Source organism: Anabrus simplex, chromosome 8 (assembly GCF_040414725.1).
Source record: "Anabrus simplex isolate iqAnaSimp1 chromosome 8, ASM4041472v1, whole genome shotgun sequence".
Taxonomy (NCBI): domain Eukaryota; kingdom Metazoa; phylum Arthropoda; class Insecta; order Orthoptera; family Tettigoniidae; genus Anabrus; species Anabrus simplex.
In genome coordinates, this window is record NC_090272.1 from 57420296 (window position 1) to 57447320 (window position 27025).

General features: G+C 38.5%; 1 long non-coding RNA gene across 3 annotated transcripts in view; it reads left to right on the plus strand.

The window, feature by feature from the left end:
- The window catches only part of LOC136879122 (uncharacterized), a 106575-nt gene that overhangs the window by 31613 nt on the left and 47937 nt on the right, over nucleotides 1-27025 (plus strand). Inside the window, exons 1-2 of one of the 3 annotated variants that reach the window (XR_010860898.2) lie at nucleotides 4945-5070; nucleotides 9563-9732. The exons of 1 other annotated variant lie outside the window; for it this stretch is intronic. This is a non-coding gene — a long non-coding RNA (uncharacterized lncRNA). Of the gene's footprint in view, nucleotides 1-4944; nucleotides 5071-9562; nucleotides 9733-27025 lie in introns of those variants that run through there. One more of the 3 variants, XR_010860896.2, reaches the window with a different exon arrangement.

The following is a 27025-nucleotide window of genomic DNA, read 5'->3' on the forward strand; positions in this document are numbered from 1 at the left end:
GGAGCCCAGTGGAGTGAACTATGTTCCTACTGGCACAGTTAAGATTGTTTTTCGTTCTCAGACTCTTCCTCAATATGTCTCTTTGTTTCAAGTGCATTTAGAGGTTTCCCCTTTCATATTTTCCCCGATTATCTGTTCAAAATGTCAGCGATATGGACACACGATTAAAAATTGCCAGGCTAAGTCACCCCGATGTGGACATTGCGCGTTACATCATCTTACATCAGAGTGTCAGGAAAATATTCGCCGCTGTGTTCACTGTCATCAGGAACATTATACTGGCTCATCAAACTGCCCTACTCATCAACAGCAAACTGCCCTTAAAAAGCTTATGTGTACCGAAAATCTATCCTTTTCCGAGGCGTCTGCTAGAATACCCTCGACCCAATTTGACATGTCTAATAATACCCATCTTTTTCCACCTCTTCCTTCTACTAGTTCCACTTCACCTGTGGAAACCCCGAGGAAACGTAAATTTACTCAGGTGGTTATGACAGAGCCCCGTCCCATTCCAACACCTGGTTTCGATAAGTCTGGGTATCTTAATCTCATCCGACCCCCTCCAGAGTCTTCACATACCTCGGTCCTTCCATCCACTTCATCTTCATCCTCCCCGTCCCCGATTCCGTCTACGTCCCGTAATTCTCAGTGTTTACCTTCAGCTCCTTCTCAATCATCTAGTTCCCCTGTACTACGCCAAAAGGCGTATCTCCAAAGTGGTATTCATCAACTATTTCTACAACTTATTCAATTATTAGGGGACCAGCCGCATGTCGCACATACACTTTATAAGCTTCGTGACTGTGTGCACACTATGTTCTCTTTAGATGCTACGTATCCTGCAGTGGAATGCTAGGAGTATTTCTTCTAAACGGTATGAGTTACAATTTTTGATAAATGAAATTTCCCCATTCATTATAGCATTACAGGAGACTTGGTTTTCCCCCTCCTCTGAGTTTTATTTAAATGGCTTTAATGTTGAACGCTGTGATGGTGTTGGTTACGGTGGTGTTGCTTTATTTATTCACCATAGTTTATCCTATCAACGTCTTCATATCTCGTATTGTCTACCCCATACATTTGTTATTGGTATCTCATATAATCGCTGTTCCATTATTAACCTTTATTGCCCTCCAGATCTTTCTATTTCTCACATTCAATGGTGTCGCTTCTTGCAGCAATTTTCTTCTCATAACGAGCTTCTCCTCTTAGGGGACTTCAATCATCATCATTCTATGTGGGGAAGCAGTAGTGATACTTCTCTGGGTTCTTATTTCCTCACCGCCTCCCAATTGCATGACTTTGTCATTTTAAACGATGGTTCTCCCACGCGCCTCACTCCCCCTGGCTCTCCTCCCAGCGCTGTGGATTTATCATTATGTCGTCCTGCAATGGCTTCGATTGTAACTTGGCACCGTCTTACTGATACACATTCTAGCGACCATTTCCCTATTATTCTTACGTATGGTCTTGGTAGGTTTCCTAGTTCTTCTTCTGCTCCTACATGTCTCAGTAATGTTCGCTCCTTCCGTCACTTTGATAGAGTATCTTTTATTTCTTATGTTACCCATCGTATTGAGCTTATTTCGGATAATATTTTGTCCTTTTCTACTCTCTTTCAATTTATACAAGATTATCTCGATCTTTATCATCCCTATCAACCTATTTCTTCCCACTCTGCTCGCCCCTCTTCCTTTTTACGATGGTGGGACTCGGAGTGCCATAATCTGGTTCTTAAACGACGCCGTTTATTCCGGATATATAGGAAAACATTAGCCCCCCACCATTATTTCCGTCTTAAACAACATATTGCTCATACTAGACGAGTTTTTCTTTCTAAACGCCGTGCTGCATGGCGATCTTTTATTTCCTCCCTAAACGCTCATACTTCGTCTTCTCACTTATGGAGTGCAATTCGTTCCCTTACCCGAGCTTCTCAATACATTCCACCCTCTGTCACCCCTCCTCAGATTCTATCTATTTTTCTCAACTCCCTCACTCCTGATTATGTCGTGCCTGACTTTACTATCCCCCTGTCTCCATGCTCTTCCCGCTTTTCTGTATTACTCCAACCTATACACCTTTCTGAACTTGAGGCCACCTTGTGTAATGCAAAGAGTTCGTCTCCGGGCCCTGATTATATATCATATGATATGCTTCGGATTCTCCCTCTACGTGCTAAACAAGCTTTATTAGCTCTCTATAATAATATACTTCTCACTACTTCTGTCCCTACTTCTTGGAATGATTTTTTTTTAGTGCCTATCCCCAAACCTGGTCACCTTCAAACTGACGCTAACGGCTTTCGAGGGATTGTCCTTGGTTCGTGTATCCGCAAGACGTTTTTAAAAATTCTCCTTCAACGAATCCTGTGGTCTCTTGAATATTATAATTTGGTTCCCAAATATCAATTTGCCTACTTTAAAGGTCGTTGTGCTCAAGATGCTATTAACATTTTACTTATCGATATTTTATTAGCGCAAATTCGTAAGGATTGTCTTATTGCTATTTTTTTGGACATACGAGGAGCTTTTGACTCCATACCACTTCATCTTCTCTGGACTAATCTTGCACAGAAAGGTTTTCCTGCTCATTTTCTCCACATCTTGAGTAATTTGTTTACGTATCGGAAACTTTCACTTAAATCTGCTTATTCTTCTCTTCCTTGTCGTCTGTCATCTGTCGGTGTTCCTCAGGGAGACATTTTAAGTGGTCTGCTTTTTGCCCTGTATATGAGTAATCTTGAACAATTGGTTACCCAAAAAGCTCGCATTCTCTTTTATGCTGATGATATAGTTCTTTATTACTCTCATAGTAATGTCGATGTGTGTCGTCACCATATATATCAGCTAATGGAGCAAGTCATTACATGGCTTACTTTCCATGGTCTTCAACTTTCTACCTCCAAATGCTGTGCAATGTTTTTTACCTCTAAGCGTAGGTTTAACTCTGAGCCACTTGTTTTCGATTCACATGTCATTCCTTTTTGTTCCTCCCATAAATACCTTGGTGTTATGCTAGACCGCTCATTATCTTGGAAACATCATATTACTCAGTTACGTCATTCTTCTGATATGTATATTAAAATTCTCCAAGTGGTTACTAGACGATCATGGGGTGCTGACCCTGGCACAGCTCAGTTGTTATATTCCGCTACTATTCGCTCTAGACTCGACTACTGTGCGCATGTTATAGATACTGCGTCGGATTCTGTTCTTAACCACTTAAATACTTTACAATTTAAAGCCCTGAGAACTTGTGTTGGAGCATTGTTGTCTACCCCTACTAATGCTCTCCTTGTCGAGACCGGTGAACTCCCTCTTCCCATTCGCCGTAAAATGATCACATCTAAATATTTACTTAAAAGATTTGCTCTGGCTCAACACCCATTGCTTCCTAAATTGCAGTTATTAGATGAATATTCTCTTCTTTCACAGGCCCGCCGTCGTAAGATGCCTGCTTTGTTATATGCATATCAATTTCTTCTTTCCTATAAAAACACTATCTTACGCACTGCTTCTTCCCCCGTTTATTCAGTAAATTTTGATTGTTTATTTTTTGTTCCTTCTATCATTATCTCCCCTACATCTTCTTTTTCCTCTTCTCTTCCTGGTTCTTCGTTGACTGGCCCTCCTTTTAAGAAGCTACGTTTTGCTCCAAGTGATTCTGGCGTCCACATATATACAGACGGCTCAAAAAACTCTTCTGGCGTTGGAGCAGCGTTCTATATTGTCAATACCAATGTTGCTGAACTCTATCGTTTACCCAGTGACTTTTCTATCTACACTGCGGAAATTTTTGCTATTCGTCAAGCTCTCATGTACATTAAGCATCATTCTATACCTCACGCAGCTATTTATACGGATTCCCTCAGTGCGGTTCAGTCGCTCAAGTCATCTCATCTTTCTTTTAACTGGTATTTGTATCATGTTAAAAGTCTCATTTATACTTTGCATCAATCTGGGGTGGTTCTCACTTTTGTCTGGGTCCCTAGTCATATAGGTATCTATGGGAATGAACAGGCAGATTTATTCGCTAAGCGAGCTGTTCGTGATGGCAAATCCCTACTTAAACTTGCAGTTCCTCTACCCGATTTTTATCCAATTCTTAAACATTATGCTTATGGTCAGTGGCAAGAAGATTGGACTAGATCAGCTTCTTATAAAGGTCGCTATTATTACAATATTCAGCCTTGTATTCCTCCCTATCCTTGGTATTTGAAGGGTAACTATTCTCGCCGTCACATTACCAACATTATTCGTCTTCGCTTTAACCATGCTCTTACTCCTCTGTATAAACATCGTTTTAACCTCTCCCCCCACTCTTCCTGTTTATGTGGTACTCTGAGTGCTGATGTAAATCATTTATTATTCCAATGCCCTGTGTATGATTCTTTTCGTCCGGCTTTTATTTCTCGTCTTCTCAGTCTTCAGAAAGCTCTCCCCACCAATGTCTCCTGCTTGCTTACCGATATGTCTCCTGCTCTAATACATGCTATCAATCAATATTTGGATGACTCTCATATTCATTTGTAAATTACTGTCTGTTTCTTGTTTGCACCGTTACATACTCCTGCTTCCACTGTTTTTTTTTTTTTTTTTTTTTTGCTTCTACGCACTTCCTTTGTTCTGTTTCGCGTTACGTAAGATGTGCACATAGACCTGATGCTCAACTGTTCTTGAGACCTTCGTAGTGAAATTCATTGCGTGTGACCTTCGTTGTGGACTAATTGCGTGTGATTTCACATTATAAGTGTAATATCACGATAATAAGTGTAGTGGCTGGGTGAAATAATAGAGCCCATAACCTCTCTGACAACAACAACAACAACAATATTTGCTAGCACTCCAGCTGCCGCCATTATGGACAGTTTCGATAGGTCGGTTAAGGTCTGAGATATTGTAGTTGGTCTTGAGCTTATGTATAGTAGCCATCTTGCGCAGTCGCCCCTATGTCGTCTCATAAGAGCTCATGCATAGATGCCATCTTGTGCAATCGCCCATAGCCGGCATCTCCAACAGTATCTTGGTTTAAAAACTAAGATAATAGCATTTTGAGAAGGGCAGCTCGGTAAGTATGTTGAGAAGGGCGGCTTGCTTTATAACTAAGAAATGGTAGGAAGGGCAGCTTACTTGCTTGCGGCGTGGCTAAGTCCCGCGCTATAAAGTTTACTTCTGTCAATATGGCAGTAAACCATATGCATGTAGTTAAAGATAGCGGCTGACAGCTGTCAAAAAGCACGTGGATTTTTCAAATTGCCCGCCACTACATGCATAAGGTTGCAGGCATGTGGATTTAGTCCCGTCAAGATGCCAGCACTGAAGTTTGCGATCGTCTGTTGTTTGAAGATGGCAGCTGTCAGCCTGACAACTGTCAAAAAAGCACATGATTTTTTTTCAAATTGCCCGCTACTAAGTGGATATAAGGTTTAGTGCCAAAAGAGCAACACGATGCTGTCTTGTTAATAGATGGCCGCTGACAGCTGTCAAAATAGCATTTACAATTCTTCAAATTGCCCGCCACCACATTTCAAAGGTATGAGGTTTAGTACCGTAAAGATAGCAGCACGATGCTCTGTGGATTAAAGATGGGAGCTGTCAGAAGAGCACGTGGAATTTTTCAAATTGTACGTGGCTTTGTATACAAACAAGAGCACGAGTCCGCCACCACATTTCAAGGGTAGTAGTTAAAGATGGCAGCACGATGCTTCATTGATAAAAGATGGCCGCTGTCAAAAAAGCACGTGGCTTTGAAGAGCACATGGAATCTTGTGCAGTAGCCTCTAAGCTAGCTTTATCCATATAAGCTTGTGTATACCCGCCATCTTGCGCAAGCGTCCCAAGGGTGTCTCATAAGAGGCTATGTATGGCAGCCATCTTGCGCAAGCGCCTTTAAGCCGTCTCATAAGAGTAGCAGCCATCTAGCGCAAGCGTCCTTAGGGTGTCTCATAAGAGCCTATATATAGCAGCCATCTTGCGCAAGCACCCCTAGGCCGTCTCATAAGAAGCTATGTATAGTCGCCATGTAGTAGAATTAGATAGCCACCATCTTGCGCATGCATCCCTAGGGCATCTCTTAAGAGCCTATATATAGCAAGGCTAGGCTTGCTGTCTTACACGTCAAAAGTTAGGTTAAGCCTCTCCAAGGTGGCGGATGTGAGGTTAAGCATGCAGTCTTAGCCAGCACAGTCAATGCGGTGGAGGCATCTCCCGAGAGCGTGTGGTGGTGGTGGCAGCCGTACCGCAGTTGATGTGGCGGAGGCCTCCCGAGAGCATGTGTTGGCGGCGGCCGCCGAACCCGTGACTTATACTACTGTTGGCAAGAAGGAGTAATTTGCCCCATCTATAAAAGAAAGGCAGAAAGATTGAACATGAATAACTATAGGGGTATCATCTTGTTGGATACAGTCAGTAATATTTACACCAGTATTTTAGCAAAAATAATTATGAAATGGGCAGAAGATTACTCTATACTCTCAGTGTACCAGTCAGAATTTAGGAAAGGAATGAGAACTACACATAATATATTTATAGTTAAAACAATAATAGATAAATATATGAGGAAGAAAGGAGGTAGATTATATATTGCAGTGATAGATCTGCAAAAAGCTTTTGATTCGGTTAGCAGATGGGCTGTCGTTGCGAAGCTGGCTGGAATAGGGTTGTCAAATAATATGATTAAAGCTATAGAAGAATTATATGCAGATGTGATATGCTCAATTAAAGTTAAGGAAGATCTAATATTAGGCAGGATATACTCGAATATCGTACTTAAGCAGGGTTGTAAATTATCACCAATATTGTTTGTACTCTTTATTAATGATGTAATGGACTGGTAGGGGAAGGATGATAGGACAGGTCCCTGCTTAATTAACAAAGAAATTCCTGGCCTAGTGTTCGCAGACGACCTTCTGCTCTCAATAACAACAGTCGATATGCAAAATAATCTTAAGAAAACGGCTGAATACTGCAGTACATGGAATTTGAAAATAAATATTAAGAAAACAAAAGTAATTGTTTGTAAAAGAGGAAATAAATTAAAGACAAATGAAAGGCGCTAATAGTTAGAACGTGTAGAACTAGAAGTTGTAAATAAATTAGAATATATAGGAATCATAATATCATCGAATGGGATATGGAAGGAACAAATAAAACGTGCCAAATTGAAAGGATTGTGGCCGCCCTATCAAGTATAAGGTGTCTAGAGAGGAAGATGCCAAATATGGAATAAAAGCTGCACAAAAATATTCTAAATGCTCTTGTGGTATCAAGAACACTCTACGGGCAGAAATATGGGGTATCGAAGTAGACAATAAAGAATTAGATGTAATAAGTAATAAATTCTGTAAAATAGTAATGGGTCTTCCAGAATGTGCAGCAAATAGTGGAGCTAGAAGACTATGTGAAAATATTAGCATCTGAGCAGATATACGCAGGAATATTGGTTAAAGCTAAGAAGGGGAGATGGGAGGGAAATATTATACCTAGCATACCGACACCAGATGAAACACTTAGATGATGATTATTGGGTGTCAAAAGTGAAAAGTATGCTAGACAGAAGAGAAAGAGGAGAATACTGGGATGAAAAGATGAACAGTAAAAAGAAGAGATTCATAAAAATTGTAACGAATAGAGTGAGGGACATGGAGAAACAGATGATTAGGGCAGAATGTGAAACCAAAAGAACACTGTTAGAATTTTGTGGAATTATTCAAAATATGGCAATAAGGAAAGAAAGACTCCCAAATAGAGAACTACTAGGCGTGGTGTGGTGGCTAATGGGACTATATAAAAATAAGGTCCTGAGAGAGAAACATAATGAAAATCATTGTTTACTCTGTGGAGAAATAATGAAAGAGGCTCATCTACTGAGAGTATGTAGGGGACCGATGTACTGAGAACTAAATATTTTGGTGATGAATATAAATTAAAAGTAGAAAGAGGAAAGGAATTTTATGCAATAACTAAATTGTTAAATAAAGAACGGATCACTCCAGGATGAATAGCAAAGTTTTTCTGTATTTTAAGAAGTGTGTGGCAGAAGGAGACAAAAAGTGATTAGCACCACTAGTAGGTTTAATTAATATTTAATGTAGTAATATAGAAATTGTTGTATTAAATAAGGTAAGGGAGGGGAAGATACATGTTGTCCTAGACTATATAATATTGTTAACGTCTAGGACAAAATAAATTATACCCATTTAGTATAATAGTCAAATAATTGTGAACCGGGCGAGTTGGCCGTGCCCGTAGAGGCGTGCGGCTGTGAGCTTGCATCCGGGAGATAGTAGGTTCGAATCCCACTATCGGCAGCCCTGAACATGGTTTTCCGTGGTTTCCCATTTTCACACCAGGCAAATGCTGGGGCTGTACCTTAATTAAGGCCACGGCCGCTTCCTTCCAACTCCTAGGCCTTTCCTATCCCATCGTCGCCATAAGACCTATCTGTGTCGGCGCGACGTAAAGCCCGTAGCAAAAAAAATTAAAAAAAAGTAATTGTGAGAGAGAAATGTAAGTCTTGTATCAAATTTAGTGAATTGCAACAATGGAATGCTCTCTCCCCAGTTTCAGGTGATCCGGAACTGGGAGATGGGAGTATTCTATTCTATTTTATTATACTAGTGATACACTGACTATCCTATACTTATATGCGTTATACACGGGTACAACAATATAACACACATTGGCACAGGGTTAATCACTATTCAAAACCACAGACTCTAATTGTGACACGCAGCCCACATCAAAAGACCAGTCAAAAGCTGGGAACCAACAATCAAACAGCTTACGAACTGTATCCCGTATTAAACAACAAGACATACATATCACAACACACAGCAATAACGCAATCCTGAAAATAAAACAAGTATATAACATATCAAAATAATGTAGGCATCAGGTAACAATCCCGTATTCACACAACTCCATGTGATTGTGTCACAAGGCACATAACCGTCCTCTTAAACGCCAGGTGCTTGTTGTCAAATGTAAACAACAAAACGGATCGATACTCTAGGCTTCGTCTGCTGCTTGGGGAAGGTCTTCAGCGGACCAAACACTTTCACCATCACTGAGCTAGTGGGACATCAGCTGACTGCATTCCTCACTCAAGGAGCTACTCATTCTACAGCCTCCAGTGGGCCTCCTTTCACTCAGCGGGGAGACAAGTATCTCTCTCAAATAATCAATAGTTTCACCCGCCCAGCGTATCTCAAACGACTTAGGCCACAGTCACAATCCAATTAAATATCTTCCCTCAGTAAATTCATGGCTCTCTCTGGCCTCACATGGTTATATGTTATAAATTTTAGTTTACGGAATGAGTCAAACAAGGAAAGAGCTGAAATGACCAATCTTGCAGAACTTATGTGCGGTATTAGATGTACAGACCCATGATGGATTAAATGAGCACAAAACATTTAAGTATGAATGTCAAATATTTGTGTTGGTCTTGGCTGATAACTTTAGTGTTAGGTCAATTAAAATAATCATACCCTCCTTATTGGAGTGTTTCATCCTATAATTACATTAAAATAAGCTGTTTTGTATTAATTTCTGTCCAGTTACTGATATGGTCACCACTGTGAAGTTACTGGAGAAGGGTATTCATAAACTGGATAAAGAAGTTCGTACTCTTGAGAGGTCTGTCGTTATGGCTAAGACGAAGTTTAATTTCATCAAAAGACGAATGCAGTTTTTGCATGTTGGAAAGCTGCGCTATTAAAATTTGCAGGTAAATGGATTTGACTTCAATTATTTACAACTATATTTATCTGTGACAAATTATAAAGAAAGTACCGAACCTATATTATTGTTGTTGTTACTAGCAATTGTACCCTGCTCCGTAACGGTATTCTACATTGTATACGGATTTTTCATAAATTACTGTAAAGACAGATATTAAGATTATATTAAAATGCATCTGTTGTAGCACTATCTGAGAAACAAAATAGGCAGGACGCCAAACATCATTTCTGATGTAAGATAAGCATTGGGGATGTTTTGAGAATAACGGCAGGCCACATTTCCTACTGCCAATCATTGTCGAGTTCGGGAGTTTCTACTATAACGAGAGGTTCACATGGCAACTGGCATTCACAATAGAGCTGTAGAGTTTTCGTTATAAAGACAGGCCCTTTCTCCTAATGCCAGTTATAATGGAGTTGGAGAGATTTGATAATAATCGAGAAATGCAGCGCTATCTAACTGATCAACAATCGAGACACGACAAATGTAGAACTCTCATAATTGAACAGGACTTACCGTTTAGCCACCAATTTTCTCGAAATTAAGACCTGCACCATCATTAAATTTCATCCATATTTTAATATTTTCTGGGTCCAAAAGGTTTTTTCTGGAATTTTTCCTCAAATGTGTGTCCAGGTTTTGGGATTAGCACTCGCATACATACGGAGTAATTAAGGAAGAAAGTAATACAGTTAAGAAAGTTGAAATTAGTAGAAAACAGGATTATAATTGAGGACAGTTGGATAGGACAAATATGTAAATACCAAATGGATGTATTGGAAAATAAAATGTCCCTCAAATTGTGTTGGTATGAGTTACGGATATAAGAATGCAGCAACAGAGGAGAAATTTAGGCTCAGGGATTCTTAGGTAAACACACAAGAAGGTGACTTATGGTGTTATTACTTTAGCCTAAAGAGGCAAGGCAGAGGCAAGAAATTAAAGCGGAAAACGAAGTAGAATAGAAATACAATAAAAATTATAGATAATGCCAGAAAACACCTTACGGTGTGAAACAAGTGGACTCTCCTCGTTACTGTTCACATATTTATAGCACACTTTAGTGCTATTCAAGGACAATTGTAACCTCCAACGGTGTTCACCAAAATCCCGCAAAATTTTCAATTGACGTCTCTCTTGCTTTCTACCCAAGGACAACAACGAGTTTACGGGAATGATGAGGAAAATGGCAATAGGTTATGTCCCTGCTGGCAAGCAGTCAGAGGTGTTGCCATGGTAACCTGTAGGTTTGTTGTCGGTCTGTCGGTCACTGAATGCAGAGCACGAGACCCCACAGAAAAAAGTCATTTTCTCCGTCATTTGAAGAGTACCGGTAAGCGAAATTATGAACATAACAAAAGTTTTTTATAATGGAGGGTCGTTTCACATATAGTCCATGGATTTTACAGAAAATCAATAGTACAAGAGAAAAATGGAAGAAAACTGTTAAGGTTTTCCTATAAAATCCACGTCAATTAAGAGATTTTAAAACCATATGCATATCAAGACCCTAAGTATGAAGTTTGGTCAAGATCTATTCAACCATTTCACCGTGATGGTGGAACAAACAGGCACAATAATAAAAACCACTGATGCGGTCCTGAGTTGGCCTCAAACAGATAAATATCTGAAAAATTGGCAAAAAAAATGAAATTACATACAGCGGACCCCTTACAACTTTATTTATAGATTATTATTATTATTATTATTATTATTATTATTATTATTATTATTATTATTATTATTATGATTATTATTATTATTATTATTAAATTTCTACTTCGTTTCGGCCAGTTGTAGACCACATTATTTCAACCATTTGAATCCTTGAGCTTTAATTCTTTCCCAACATTCCCCCATTCGCTTTCTGTAAGCCTCCTTTTTTCTACCAGTCCACCTTTTGCCTGTTTCCAACTTTCGCTTTTCTTGTAACGGGTGATATGCTCGAACTTTCTTCTGGAGAGAAACACGTTCCTGGATGTCTTCATGTGTGATCCCTATTTTTTGAAAGTCTTTTTCAACTTCAGTGAACCTGGGTCCCTTAGTTTTCTTTTTTACAATGTAGGAACAATCCGCTTTGTTAATCTCTGTGAGCTCATATGTGTGATGTGGTCATAAAAATTATTATTATTATTCTGGTGCGACTTATCATCCACTGTCATTTGTGATCTATTATTTTTTTCCTACAGATTCTGTTGTTGAACTTCTGAAGGGTAGAATGGAAGGAGGATGATAAAGAGAAGGTGATAAATTTTCATTTTATCAACAATGTAAGGCAAACAGGAATATGCACCTACATAGTTGGGGATGAATGGGTTATGGTTATTACAGCACGGGAAAAGTTTAAGGTAGTGGAGATTGTTATCTGCAGGATAGTGTGCAAGAAGGATACTGACATTTATGTCATACATTGTTACCGTACCTGCTTTGATTACACAGATATTCATGAATTTGTATTTTTGTTGCCAAGTCCATATCAATGCTGAGCCACGAGAAAATGGGTTAACAGAATTTAATGAAAGTCGGTATATAGAGTCGGGGAATAAGAAACTACAGTTTAAGTTATAAACAATTTCGTTCGCCCTGTATGAAATTGCAGTTTAGGGGGAAGCGCCTAAAATTTAATTTTTAAGTACCTATGTTATTGGTCCTATCGAAAAGTACTACATAACAAAAGTCATAGAGAATACAGTTTCCGACCATTTATGTTTTATTCAATGTTACCGTACCGGCTATGATAAGAGTGGTATTTCAGAGTCGGAAGAAAAGTAAATGTATGTGAAGGCCTACAATATTGAAAGCGCATAACATTGATCAACACTAACTTTAGATTTACCATTGTTTGTGGTGATGTTCTTTGTCCCTTATGCTGACGCACAAGTTCGATAGATGGGATTACTGCTGCATACCAAGTATAATAGCCTGACTGATTATTGGTAGGAAATAGCTGGGGAGTTAGAAAACTTTCTTCTTTAGGCCTAGCATGTCATTCCTCTGGTTCATACATTTTCTGATACCGTACTGCTGGTACGTAACTCACTGGTTCATCATAGTATTCCAGCTATTCGATCCCTACTCTGACGTGCTGTTTTGAATGAGCAGTGTGCACTCTTAAGGCAGAGGCTCACTTAGTAGTAGTAGTTGTATAGTAGTGGTAGTAGTATGACCTGGTCCAGAATTACAATTTAGGCATATTCCAAATTATAGCACCACAATTCACTAAATAAATCAACCCTGAAAAGTGAAAGTGCTTCTTCCTCTTCACTTTTATTAAATTCTACATTCATTTTATTCAAAACTGTCAGTGAGAGGGGGTTTCTCCTCTGGCTTGGAGCTTTTCGCCGCCAGAGTAGTGAATTGAGATTTTCCGACTCATCGGGTACTCCTAGGAAACAGATTAGTGACAAGAGCATAGTTTTTGCCCTGGGACTCTCCAATATTCGACTCCCCTCCTCCGAAAAAAGACTAATAGTGTTCAAGGATCACGGCTGTCTGCGGCCTGGTAATTTCAGCTCTGGAACTTTGGACTGTTAGATCGGCAGCGTAGTACTCTTCATTAAAAATGAGAAAATGTGGGTTTTTTTCATTTGATCAAGTATTTCATGTGAAATCATTGCTTGTACTTGCGCCATTCCTACTGATATCATTGTAATGACCTGTGTTCATTTCAGTTGAAAAACCACTAAGAGAGTCTTTCTGAGGATGTAAAAAGGCAGGTGGAGAGTGAGTGTCTGCCATTATAATGATTGTGACCGATGGTAGGCAAGCGGGCCAACCATTAAAATGAAAATTCCTTAACGCAGTCTTCGTATGAGAAAAGACGTTTGGTGATTTCACCGTCGCGTTTCCAGGGTAATGTAAAAAGCTATAGGCCTACATTTTGATACAGTCTTGCTCACAACGTGTACTCTACCTAACCTACAGTTCTTTATACAATGTAGAATTCCATAGCAAAGCACGTGTACATTAGCTAGTATCTTTATAAAGTCATCTTCCTCCTTATCCTGCGGAATGTATCGTAGAAGCTGCTCAACATCCTTCAACTTTTTAATGTGGATGGGAACAGAACCCTCAGGGTAGGCCAAGTTATGTGGAAGCATAATGTCTCCTACACCTGGCTGAATTAGCTTAAATGTGTGTTTTATAAAACTCCCAATGTAGAGAGAAACAACAACACATCCAGGACTTACTACCTTTTAACACTCCATGAAAGAACTGACTACCCTGAATAAGCTCAAGATTGTCCCAGATTTAATGATTTTTAATACTAAAGGATGGGTATAATCCAGAGGAACAGATTCATATATAAGTGAAAACTGCCAAAATGTAGACTTACGCCCTTTTAGCAATTCCCAATTCATTTGCAGATCTTAATGGGTGAATACGACATAGGAATCTACACTCAGATGGCCTTGAACTGTTCTGAAATGTATGAGTTATGGGATTTATTTAGAAGAGTTAGGTTGGCAGCTGCAAAGTAAGCCTCAGCCTACAAGTAAGTGGCCATGGCTGGTCTGTATTCTGACAGCTCTGCATTCCAACTGACCAATCACGCAGAGGAGCGGTGAGCGTGGCTCTACCGTGGGTCTGTGACTCTATATTCAAGAGATAGAGAGGTGCTGGTCCCCACCGTCTGCTGTCCTGAGAATAGTTTTCCGTGGTTTTCCATTCTGCTGCACTGAGGTGAATGCTTGGACTGTTCCTAGTATAGAGCTCGGCCACCCCTTCGGGGTACGGAATAACAACTTTTGTCGTAGTTAATAGAAAAGTTATAGGGTGGTACATTCAGGGAACTAGAGAGGACGAGGGAGCTGGAAGTCAAGTAAGAATGACATAAAGTTGTTAGTGTTTAATGTAGAAGTATTGTAAAGAAAGGAATAGAACGAGGTAATTTAATGGACAAATATATTTACGGTACCAGACATTGTAATACGAGTTGAATCGTGGCTGAGAAGTGATATTGCGGATTGGAAATTTTCTCACGGAACTTGAGTGTTAATCATAGAGACAGGATAGGACATCAGGAGGAAAGTATTCATACTGATGAAAGGAGAAGTTGCAAGCTACCAAAAACTTAAGGATGAGAAACATGAAATATTCTAGGTCTAAGACTCATCTCTAAAGATCATCATCATCATCATCATCATCATCATCATCTGTTTACCCTCCAGGTTCGGTTTTTCCCTCAGACTCAGCGAGGGATCCCACCTCTACCGCCTCAAGGGCAGTGTCCTGGAGCTGCAGACTCTTGGTCGGGGGATACAACTGGAGAGAATGACCAGTACCTCGCCCAGGCGGCCTCACCTGCTATGCTGAACAGGGGCCTTGCGGGGGATGGGAAAGATTGGAAGGGATAGACAAGGAAGAGGGAAGGAAGCGGCCGGTGCCTTAAGTTAGGTACCATCCCGGCATTCGCCTGGAGGTGAAGTGGGAAACCACGGAAAACCACTTCGAGGATGGCTGAGTTGGGAATCGAACCCACCTCTACTCAGTTGACCTCCCGAGGTTGAGTGGACCCCGTGCCAGCCCTCGTACCATTTTTCAAATTTCGTGGCAGAGCCGGGAATCGAACCCGGACCTCCGGGGGTGGCAGCTAATCACGCTAACCACTACACCACAGAGGCGGACATCTCTAAAGATAATAAGCATAATTATATATTTGGTGTGCTCAGACTAGGATGCTGATGTGGAATTATTTGATAAGATAATTATCTATATGGGGAAAGACGAGTAGGTGAAGCTTTTTTAAGAGGGAAATTCATCAAGGCAGTATTGTTGGGCCTTTATAATTTTTAAAATATATGTGATATGAGTAAAGAAGTGGAATCATAGATAAGGCTTTTTGGAGATGATGTTATTCTGTTTAGAGTAATAAATAAGTTACAAGATTGTGAAAAACTGTAAAATGACCTCGATAATATTGTGAGATTGACAGTATGATGGTGTGATGAAAAATGGGGTTAAAAGTCAGGTTGTGAGTTTCACAAATACGAAAAGTCCTCTCAGTTTTAATTACTGCATTGATGCGGTGAATGTTCCTTTGGGGATCATTGTAAGGACTTAGGTGTTAATGCAAGGAATGATTTTCATTGGGGTAATCATATAAATATTATTGTAAATAAAGGGTACAGATCTCTGTGCATGGTTACGAGGGTATTTAGGGGTTGTAGTAAGGATGTAAAGGAGAGGACATATGAGTCTCTGGTATGAACCCCATGAGAGTATGGTTCCAGTATATGGGACCCTCACCACGATTACGTGATTCAAGAACTCGAAAAAATTCAAAGAAAATCAGCTCGATTGGTTCTGGATTATTTCCGACAAAAGAATAGCGGTACAAAAATGTTGCAAATTTGGGCTGGGAAGACTTGGGAGAAAGTAGACAAGTTGCTCGACTAGTGGTGTGTTCTAAGCTGTCAGTGGAGAGATGGCGTGGAATGATATTATTAGACAAATAAGTTTGAGTGGTGTCTTTAAAAGTAGGAAAGATCACAATATGAAGATAAAGCTAGACTTCAAGAGAAAAAAATTGGAGCAAATATTCATTTGTAGGAAGGGGGGTTAGGGATTGGAATAACTTACCAAGGGAGATGTTCAATAAATTTCCAATTTCTTTGTAATAATTTAAGAAAAGGCTAGGAAAACAACAGATAGGGAATCTGCCACCTGGGCGACTGCCCTAAATACAAGTCAATGTGATTGATTGACAGAAGGGAAGATTATTATAGAGCATGATCTCAATTTATCAAGTGTTAACTTGGAAGGAAATGCAAAGGACAGAAAGCATGTCCAACAAATAGTAAGTAAGCTAATCTGGGAATCAGAAAGTAATTGAACCATCTAGAGGAAAAGGTATTCTTGATGTGGTGCTGATAAAACCAGATGATCTCTACAGAGAAACTAAAGTGACAGGTGGTATTCGTGACCATGGAGGTGCTTTTGTCATAGTTAAAAATGAATACAGTATAATGGAAGGTTGTAAAATTAGGATTACCGGTATTACGAATGAAGATTGTTCAACAAAAATTGAGACAGATTTTTTTCTGTAGCTTCCATGATAGTTTCCTAGCTGTAACATAAATATTTGAAAAGAGTGGGTTTTTATGTATAATGCCGTAGGCGGCAGCACTCTCATATCGGTAGGTTGGTAGTAATGCATTTCGTATACCAGACAGTGGAGGTGATGCGAGAGGATCAGTACAGCTGAAGCAAGCATAGTAGTGAATCTTCACCGTAGGTTTAAGGATTTCAAAGAAATGTCTGTGCGATTATGCACGGTCATCTCCATATGACCTGAGTTTGTGCCCCCTGGGTGCCACGCCTATTGAATCCTGAACAAAAGGCTGTGCGAATGAAGACAAGCCCTGAGGTGCTGCGTCTCCTTGCTGATGGAGAGGATGTATTTTTTTAAATCGATTTTCACCAATGATAAGTCATGGCTGCATCATTATGATCCTGAAGGAAAACAAGCCAGCACAGTGTAAAACTGTCAGGTTCTCCAACACCATGAAAAGCAAAAATTGTTTCCATCTGCGGGGGAAGTGATGGTGTTCACATTTTTTTACTGTAATGGAATGATTTACCAGCATGCAGTTCCCCCTCATACTATTGTTACAGCAGCATATTTCACATAAATATTGCCTACACTGAGGAGGCACATTGCAAAGAAACGATCAGAGCTTTCTCAGACTGGGTGGTGACTTCATCATGACAATGCACGGCCTCACGTCGCAAATCAAGTCATGCAGATTCTGGCTAGATTCAACATTGCCTGTGCACTGCATCAATCTTATAGCCCTTATTTTGCACCCTGTGATTTTTTTATTCCCATCACTAAAGGCAAAGCTTAGGAGCATTCGATTTGAGAACTCTGAAGCAGTGCTCAAGAAAAGTGAGGGGATTCTCAAGGACCTGAATATGAATGGTCTGCAGCATGTGTTCAAGGACTGGCAGATATCCTATAAAAAGCGCATTGAAATAGGAGGGTACTACTTTGAAAAAGATCTTGTAAACATTGAAATTCCTGTCTGACCAGGTTATCCTGCTATGGCATGGAGTAGATAGTACAGCCAGCGACTCAACGCCGCTGTACACCTGACACCCTAAAGGAGCCAACGGCTTACGGCGGAAGAGCTCCCTTAGGAGGGTGATGGTCCCTTAGTGGAGGAAATGCCACTAAAAGCCATCAGGTAGCACCTGTACTTCATGTTAGGAGCGGTTACCAACAGCGTCTGTTCTCCATGTTAGGGGCAGCTGAGTCTACACCAGTGAAGGCAAGGGGAAACCACACTGGTATAAATTACCAGGAAATCACTATGGCGAGAAATCAGAAAGAAACGGCCCCTAGTCCCGGGCAGCCCTTAAATGGGCGAGGGGTGCTACGAAACTTCCGGGTTAAATTAGTGAATTCCGCGGTAAGAATGGGGAATTGGAACGTCAGAAGTCTCTATGCAGCTGGCAAGCTTGACTCTCATCAAGGAAATGGTTAGATTAAGAACACCATTAATAGGAATTAGTGAAGTTCGGTGGCCTGGTGCAGCTAAATGTCATCATGATGATGGTTCATTCTGTTACTCTGGTAGCGAAGATAACGATAAAGTTAATGGAAATGGAGTCAGAATCTTTATAAATTCTGAACTTACGAAGTATGTCAGCACCTTTGTACCAATTTCTGATCGAATCATGTTATTACAACTTTCATGCTCACCTTTTAACTAAACATTTTGCAGATATATGCACCAACAGCGGAAAAAGTATGATGACGAAGTAGAAACATTCTATGAACAACTTGGAACTGTTCTTAAAGACATGAAGAAGGATGAAATAACTGCCATAATGGTGATTTCAACGCAAATATTGGTCAAGGACGTCGTTCTGACTAGGTAGGCGAATTTCGGCTTGGTAAATGCAATGACCGAGGAGAAAAGCTGTACGAATTTTGTGTAAAACATCAAATGGTTCTCACCAATACATGGTTCAAACTTCCAAAACATTGTTATACACATGGAAAGCTCCTAAAGATGATCCTCAGAATCCTTGTTCAACAAGGAACCAAATTTATTACATTCTGGTAACTAAGCGTTTCAGAAATTCCATCAAAAGTGTCGCAGCATATCCAGGAGCAGATATTTACCCGGATCATGATCCATTGATACCTAATGTAAGAGTTCGTCTGAAAATTATGAAGAATAATCCTAGAAAAAATGTACTAAATATCGCTAATCTATAAAATTGTGAAACTCGGCAGAAAATTGCTCAGGATTTGAATAGGCATTTAAAAGAAATCAATAGCAGTAACTGTGAAACAGTACGGTAAATGATTTGTGGAATCAGTTTAAAAGTCAAGTAGATGTACTTCTTCAAAACAAAGATCAAAAGATACATCCAATGAAGAAAAAGAAATGGATGACAGATGATATTCTTGAACTAATGGAACAACGAAGATTAGTAAAAAATGATGCAGAGGAATGCAAAAAAATTACAACGCCACATAAGGAAAAAAATACGTGCTGCGAAAGAGAACTGGATGAAAGAACAATGTGTGGAAATGGAAATCTTTCAGTCTAAACATGATCTGTTCAATATACATCAAAAATTAAAGGAAATAGCTGGCATGTGCATAAAACATAACCTTTCTGTACTGGTTGATGCGACTGATATGAACAAGAAGTTTTAAATACTTGAGAAAATTATCTGATGGAACTTTTCTGTGATCAGAGAGGTGAGGAAACTAACCAACGAGTTAATTGTGAGGGCCGTGACATTCTTGAATCAGAAGTGCTATATGCTGTAAAAGTTTCAAAAAGCAAGAAATCATCAGGTCCAGATAACATCCCTGTAGAACTTCTTAAAATGATTGACGATTGACAATGTCCAAATCTTGGTAAAGTTGTTCAGTACTATATATAATACTGGATACATCCCGTCCGAGTGGCTGTTATCTACATTCATCATGTTGCCAAAGGAGAAAAAGGCATGTAAGTGTATTGATAATAGGCTAATAAGCCTCATGAGCCACACACTTAAATTATTCCTTTGTGTGATACATAACAGAATCAAGACTAAGTGTTAACAAGATCTCAACAAAACACAGTTTGCGTTCATAAATTATTTTGGTACAAGGGAAGCATTGTTTGCACTAAATATCGTAATTCAGAACAGTCTAGATCAACAGCAAGAAGTGTTCGCTTGTTTCATTGATTTTGAAAAGGCATTTGACAGAGTACAACATCCAAAACTTGTAGAAGTCCTAAAGGATATAGGAGTTGACAGCAAATATATCCGCATTATTGAAAATCTTTTCTGGAGACAAAAGGCCGTTGTTCCGAATCGGAAATTGGAAATCAAACCACAAAAGAGATAGCCATCCAAAGAGGAGTTAGACAAGGTCATGTTTTATCTCCATTGTTATTCAACCTTTACTCGGATAACATTTTCAAAACAGCTTTAGAAAATCACCAATATGGAATAAAAGTAAATGGTGACATAATTAACAACATAAGATATGCGGATGATACAGTCATCCTGTGTGACAATTTTAATGGTCTCCAACTCCTGCTCAATAATATTAGTGCAGTAAGTGAGGACATGGGACTAAAAATAAATGTATACAAGACCAAGTTCATGATCTTCAGCAGACGTGCCAATGCTGAGGCAACCTTACAACAATCGACAGATTGAGAGAGTAACCACTTTTAAATATCCAGGTGCCAGTGTCACTCAACAACGTGATCCTGAGAAAGAAGTGAAACAGAGGATAGCAATAGTACGAAAAATATTTACAAAAATGAAATATTTCTTTTGCAATGACTACTTAAATTTTAAACTTAGACGGAGGATGGTCGAGTGCTATATATGGTCGGCCTTGCTATATGGTGTGGAAACATGGACTCTCAAGAACATATTCGTGAAACGTTTGGAAGCCTTTCAGTGGGTTGTACGACTAATGAACCGAGAAGTACTCAGAAAGGCAAGAGCAAGTCGGAAACTTGTTCAAACAATAAAACACCGGAAGATCTTTTACCTTGGCCACATCCTTAGAAATGACCGTTACCTCATCTTATAGCGGATTGTACACGGCAAAACACAGGGTCAAAGAAGTGTCGGTAGGAGGCGAACATCATGGCTTGGAAACATCAAAGAATGGACTGGAATTTACAGTGTCGAAAGACTTTTCCACCTAGCAAGAGATCGTACTGCATTCGCCACAGTGATCGCCAACATCAAGGGGACCTGATATAGTACTGTGAAGAAGAAGAAACGTTGAAATGGAGTAATAAAAATCTGTGGAAAACAGTTTCAGTCTTTGTTGATCAGCCCTTGTAATACTATATGGTGGATAAGGGAGGCATGGGAGAGGTTTTTAAAATATTATTATTATGATCAGTGATACATAAAAATGTAAACAGTCTGTGGGATGGGTTGAAAGCAATTGTTGAGAAATGTGAAAAGTGATATGTATTTTTAAAAGTGGTGAGGACTGAGAAAGACCCCACTATATTATAATAGGAAAATAAAGTGTTTAGGAAGAAGATGCAGGTTAGAAAGAAATAGAGTTATTAGTTATGGAATTAAGGAGAGACTGAATGAACTTGCTAGGAAACTGAATTTAACAAAAAGTCAGCTAAAGATAACATGATGGTGTGACATGGAAGGATTTATGCGACGACCCGGTCTTAGACTTGGAAGGCTTAGAGAACATAAGTTCAAATGAGTGCTTCCATATAATATCTGGTAACTTTAGGTAAAGAAGTTACATGGCAGACTGGAGTGACGATTCCACTACGTGGACTGATACTACCTACACAGAGTGTGAATGTGGGCTGCCAAGAAGTTGCTGTGGACTTAAGTACAAAGAGAAAAATACAGTGTAAATATACAAATTTCATGAGGCAATGAGAGAAGAAATTTTTAACATACCGTGTATGTAATTTATAATATTAGTTCTAATTCCAGATTAGACAAATTAATCTCCTGGAGTAACAACAAGAGCAAACAGTTCATCATCCTTATATATAGACTTGATATAGATCAGGTGAAGAAGGGCAAATAATCCCATAAGGGAAAATGTTAAAAATTACAATGGTTTTCTTTGATGAAGAATAGATTGTACTCCTAATTTTTTTGACATGAATATGTCATGGTTGGGGTCATTCAAAAATTTGTGTAACACAACCAAATATTTGATGGAAGTGATGACCGTTAGTTGTTACCATAGGCCTTGGTAGAAAAAGATGCTGTGGCTATCGCTCCAGTATTTGAGTTTCATGTATTAAAAGACATATTCATGGTTATTAGCTTTTCGCAAAGGAAAGCGTTTCCATTTTTGTTTAAGGAAGTAACATATTACCAAATCTTTAGATTTTTCAATACAAGTGATAATAAACTAGAGCTGGGGGAGTTTTCCTTCAGCCATACAATATCTGTAGACAATAGTTCAACAATTCATGAACAAAATTTAAAATTAGTAAGAATAAATGCTAGCTACATGTATCAAAGGAGAAGTTGACTCCAAGTTAAGCAAGGTCTAGGTAGGGCGAAAGGATAAGTGACAGGTTATAATGACGTCACATGCACGAGGATATGTAGTTTTACAGTTTGAGAAGTAAAAAGAAACTGTGTCCTGTTCATTATAAGCCACCATTGTAGAATTAGTCAGGAATATAATTCACACACAGTTTTACATGGATATTAATTCTAACATAACACAGAGGTAGTTATCACTCGTGGAATAATATTTTTATTTTTTATTTTTTATTTTTATTTTTATTTTATTTTTTTTGCTAGGGGCTTTACGTCGCACCGACACAGATAGGTCTTATGGCAACGATGGGATAGGAAAGGCCTAGGAGTTGGAAGGAAGCGGCCGTGGCCTTAATTAAGGTACAGCCCCAGCATTTGCCTGCTGTGAAAATGGGAAACCACGGAAAACCATCTTCAGGGCTGCCGATAGTGGGAATAATATTTTAGGAACAATTCAAATCACTACATGGTGAGTGAAAATGTACTTTGCCAAACTGCTTAACCAATGTTCACTAACTATGCTTATGTTTAAAATGAAGCACCAAATTATTAACTCACCCCAAATGCCTATGCGAGAAATAAAGTTTACAAGTAGGAGGAGCAAGCATAAAATTTCATTCTCTTACTGCATGGAAAACAGTCATGGAATCAGGGGGAGCTAGCTTCCACATTAAAAGTGACACCACGTCCAATTCAGAACATGAACTCTCTCTTTTCTCTCACTGATCTACCATTGTGATTGTCCTGTTATGTGTTCCTTTTTTATTCCCGTTCTCTCTATATGTTTATGACTTGATGAACAATTGTTAACCTTTTAATTGGTGAGATCGTGTCTCTTTTGTAAAAGCCCCATGCTGAATTATTTTTAATAACTGATATGGATACATAAACGTCAACAATAACATGGGAAAACCAGAGAGGATCTTGATTTCATGTCTTAAGTTGTTACACTGACAATGGAAAGACCTCAACTGAATCACTTTCTTACACAAAATATAACTACGCTATGTCTAGTAAATTCAAGGTTGTCCAATATAAAAGGCCACTAATTAAATAAACATCAAAATGAAAGAAAAATAAAGAACTCAACACATATCTTTCTATTGGTTACAAAAGGCCTTTAACTGTCCACTTTCAAACACAATTATGTAACTACACTGAATATAATAACTTCAGGGATGCCCAATTTGAGTTAAAATATATCTAAATTGTACAGTAATATCAGAACATGAACTCTCTCTCTTCTCTCACTGATCTACCATTGTGATTATCCTGTTATGTGTTCCTCTTTTATTCCCATTCTCTCTGTACGTATATGACTTGATGAACAATTGTTAACCTTTTAATTGGTGAGATCGTGTCTCTTTTGTAAAAGCCCCATGCGGAATTTCTCAGATAAACACTGAGAATGCATTAAGAATTTCTATGCATCTTGGTACAAAATCGCTTAATCAGTCTGGACCATTTTTGATTAATCAAGGACTGTCTAAAATTGATCATTAAAAATGCAAGTAGCCTATATGTTTCAAAATGCATGTCTCCTTTGGAAGTGTTTGGAGCACTGCTTTTCCACTGTTGCAAATGTGATTGTGAACTCTGCAGCATTTTATTCAAAACAAACTCATAACATTTATTTGTTTCATGTGCTATTTCTAGCATAAGAATTTATGAAAATAATAACTGAAAAATATTCTAAGCCATTGGTGCGTTCTGTAACAGGACTAGAGTAATAACACAATTTGCGTTATCAAAATCGTGCACAACTGGACTATATATATTACCCTGCCATTGGAACATCGGAGGATAGGTAGGGCTGTTTTTTCTTTTCGTTGGTCAACATCTGCACTTTCATTTAATCAGTGACATTACTATCATCATCCTCAGAATCACTAAAATCAGAATATTCAACTTCTGATCCTAATGCGGATATCGTCCTTATAACCTTGCATTTGGCAAGAGTGCACTCTTTGCTGGCAAACGACATAACTTACTCATTCCTGTCACAGCCTCCCTGCCAGCTTACGTGCTGAACATCCTGCAGTTGAAAAAAGTTGTATTTGTAGTAATAACTCGTGAATGAATCAACAGATAATCATTATACAATTTTCTATGTGCTGCAGATAGATGGCTATTAATGCCCATAGAGAGTTTGACTGATTTCTGATATCAATATTGCAAGTATTGCATAGTTATAATATGTATGTCTCACTCGTAATATTATGGGTGCAGCACAGCAGCGTTCATTCTCCGCGCTCGCAGTATTGAAAGTGCAGCAATGTAAAGATTAAGTATAACTTCAGAGTGTGAAAAAATAAGGTGGTTTATATATTAATGCAGATATAGTAATGTAGTTAAATATAATACCACCATTATTATCACTAGCTACACTTACTCAACACAAATACAATAAGATAACACTCAAAATATGTACACAAAGTGGAAACTCTTGTGTGCTCTGTGAAAAATACATGTGCAAAGACCATTTTAGTACCGTGCGTGAAGAATGTCAACAAAAAAACCGATAGTGACTAAAAGAGACTAAACGTTAGTATTCAAGTAGTAATGAAGTGTGATTGATTTTCATATTTCTAATTTTTAAACTACATGAACTTGAGTGTTATTATGAACGAAATTGTCTGCTTGGAAGTTATGCAAGATACCTATTTTCAGCATGGTATATATATTAATGGCAATAATAGGAGTTAAATTGATTGTGGGAATAATTGTAGGTGGCCATGACTATATCATTACATGTATGAGAAGCTCTGTATTAGTACTTTTATAATTCTGTTTTTTCTGAATTGATATAGATTTGATGCTGTTGTTATGAAACTTAAAAGTCATCTTTGTAATATACACTTACTGGTGTCCTGAATTTTATAGTAGTTTTTTTGGAAAATATGAAAATTATGGTGCTGTGAAGGATTAGTGACAGTTGCTATGGTTATTATAAACAAGTCTTTTATATTCTTTGAAGATTGAAGTTTCCTCATACGGTGAATATTTTAAAATTATGATATTTTATACACTTTATATGTATTTTATCTATATCATGAAGAACTTGGCATATTAACCTATTTGTTATTGTTCTGTATATTATCTAAAATTAACTTTATGTGGAATGCATAACCTCTCCTGGCATTGAAAAGAACAGTGAAATGGACAAAGATTGGAAGAAGAAAAATACTTTTAGATGTGCTACCTGGAATGTACAAGGTATCTCACACAAAGATGACCAGCTGGACGACATTCTCGCAAAAAAAGACATTTTAATTGCAGCCATTTCAGAAACAAAAAGAAAGCTTCAGGGATCAAAAGAGACAGTAAATTATTTACAGTTTTACAGTGGGGTTGACAGAGATACTAGAGCACAGGCGGGTGTACTGCTCATGGTACACAAAAGATTAAGATCAACAATTGATAACTACACTTTTTGGAATGAAAGGATTATCCAATTAAGACTAAAACTATTCAGGGGTTATCTTACAGTTATAGGGGTATACGCTCCAGTGGAGGGCAATTCAAACGAAAGTGATGGGTTCTATAATGATCTGCAAAAGATAGTCAATAAAATTAACAAACAAGATATGCTACTATTACTGGGAGACTTTAATGCCAGAGTTGGTAGGCCTAATGAGAAAATTCAGAATCACATCGGAATCCATGGAGAAACAACCCGTAATAACAATGGAACGAAATTAATAGATTTCACTGTCTTCAATCAGTTAACGATTATGAACACAATGTTCCCACACAAGGACACCCACAAGTATACGTGGTCTGCACGAAATCAGAAATCGATTATAGATTATATAATTTGTAATGGTAAATTGGCAGATTTAGTCTTGGATACAAGAGTCTATCGAGGCCCTGAATTGGAAACTGATCACTATCTATTAGTAGCACCTATTCGTCTGAGGCCTAGATGGTATAAAAGAAACACACAAACAACACAAGAAATTAAAACTTCTTACAAGGTTAACCTATTAAGAGACCCCAGTATAAAATGGCTGTACCAGAACAGACTTAATGAACTTACACAGATGACACCAGTTAGTGACAACGTGGAAATGGAGTGGTCTAATTTGTGTTCAATTTTAAAGCAGTCTGCTTTTGAGAGTTTGGGAGTTAAGAAAAAATGGCAGAGGAAAAAGGGTTTAAGAATCTGGGATGAAGAGATTGAAAAGGTTATTTCAGACAAAAGAAATGCTTATAAAAAATTTTTGTCAACTGGCAAATTAGAAGATAAAATAGAGTATCACCATAAGAGAGCAATAGCAAAAAGGGAAGTGCAGAAAAAGCACAGAAAGAGTTGGGAAAACTTTGTTTCACAACTGGAGACTGATATAACAAGACCACAACCACAGACCTATAAAATACTCAAGAAACTAAATAATGATGTAAAAGAAGACATACGCATTAATGCAATACCTCTAACGGAGTGGCTCATTTATTTCTGGAACCTTTGGAGAGGTTCAAATATTGAGCCATTTCTTCTGCCAACATCTCTTAACAAGTCTTCGGAAACCATTACACTCAAAGAACTGGAGCTAATACTCAGAAAACTTAGAAATGGAAAAGCATCTGGAGAAGATTCAATAAATGCAGAATTATTCAAGTATTCCACTGACATCTTCAAGCAAAGATTTCTCAAATTCATCAATTTAATTTGGAATGGCAACAGACCACCAGAGAATTGGCAAAAAGCTATAGTTATTCCTCTTCATAAGAAGGGCAGTGTGAAAGATTGTGGAAAT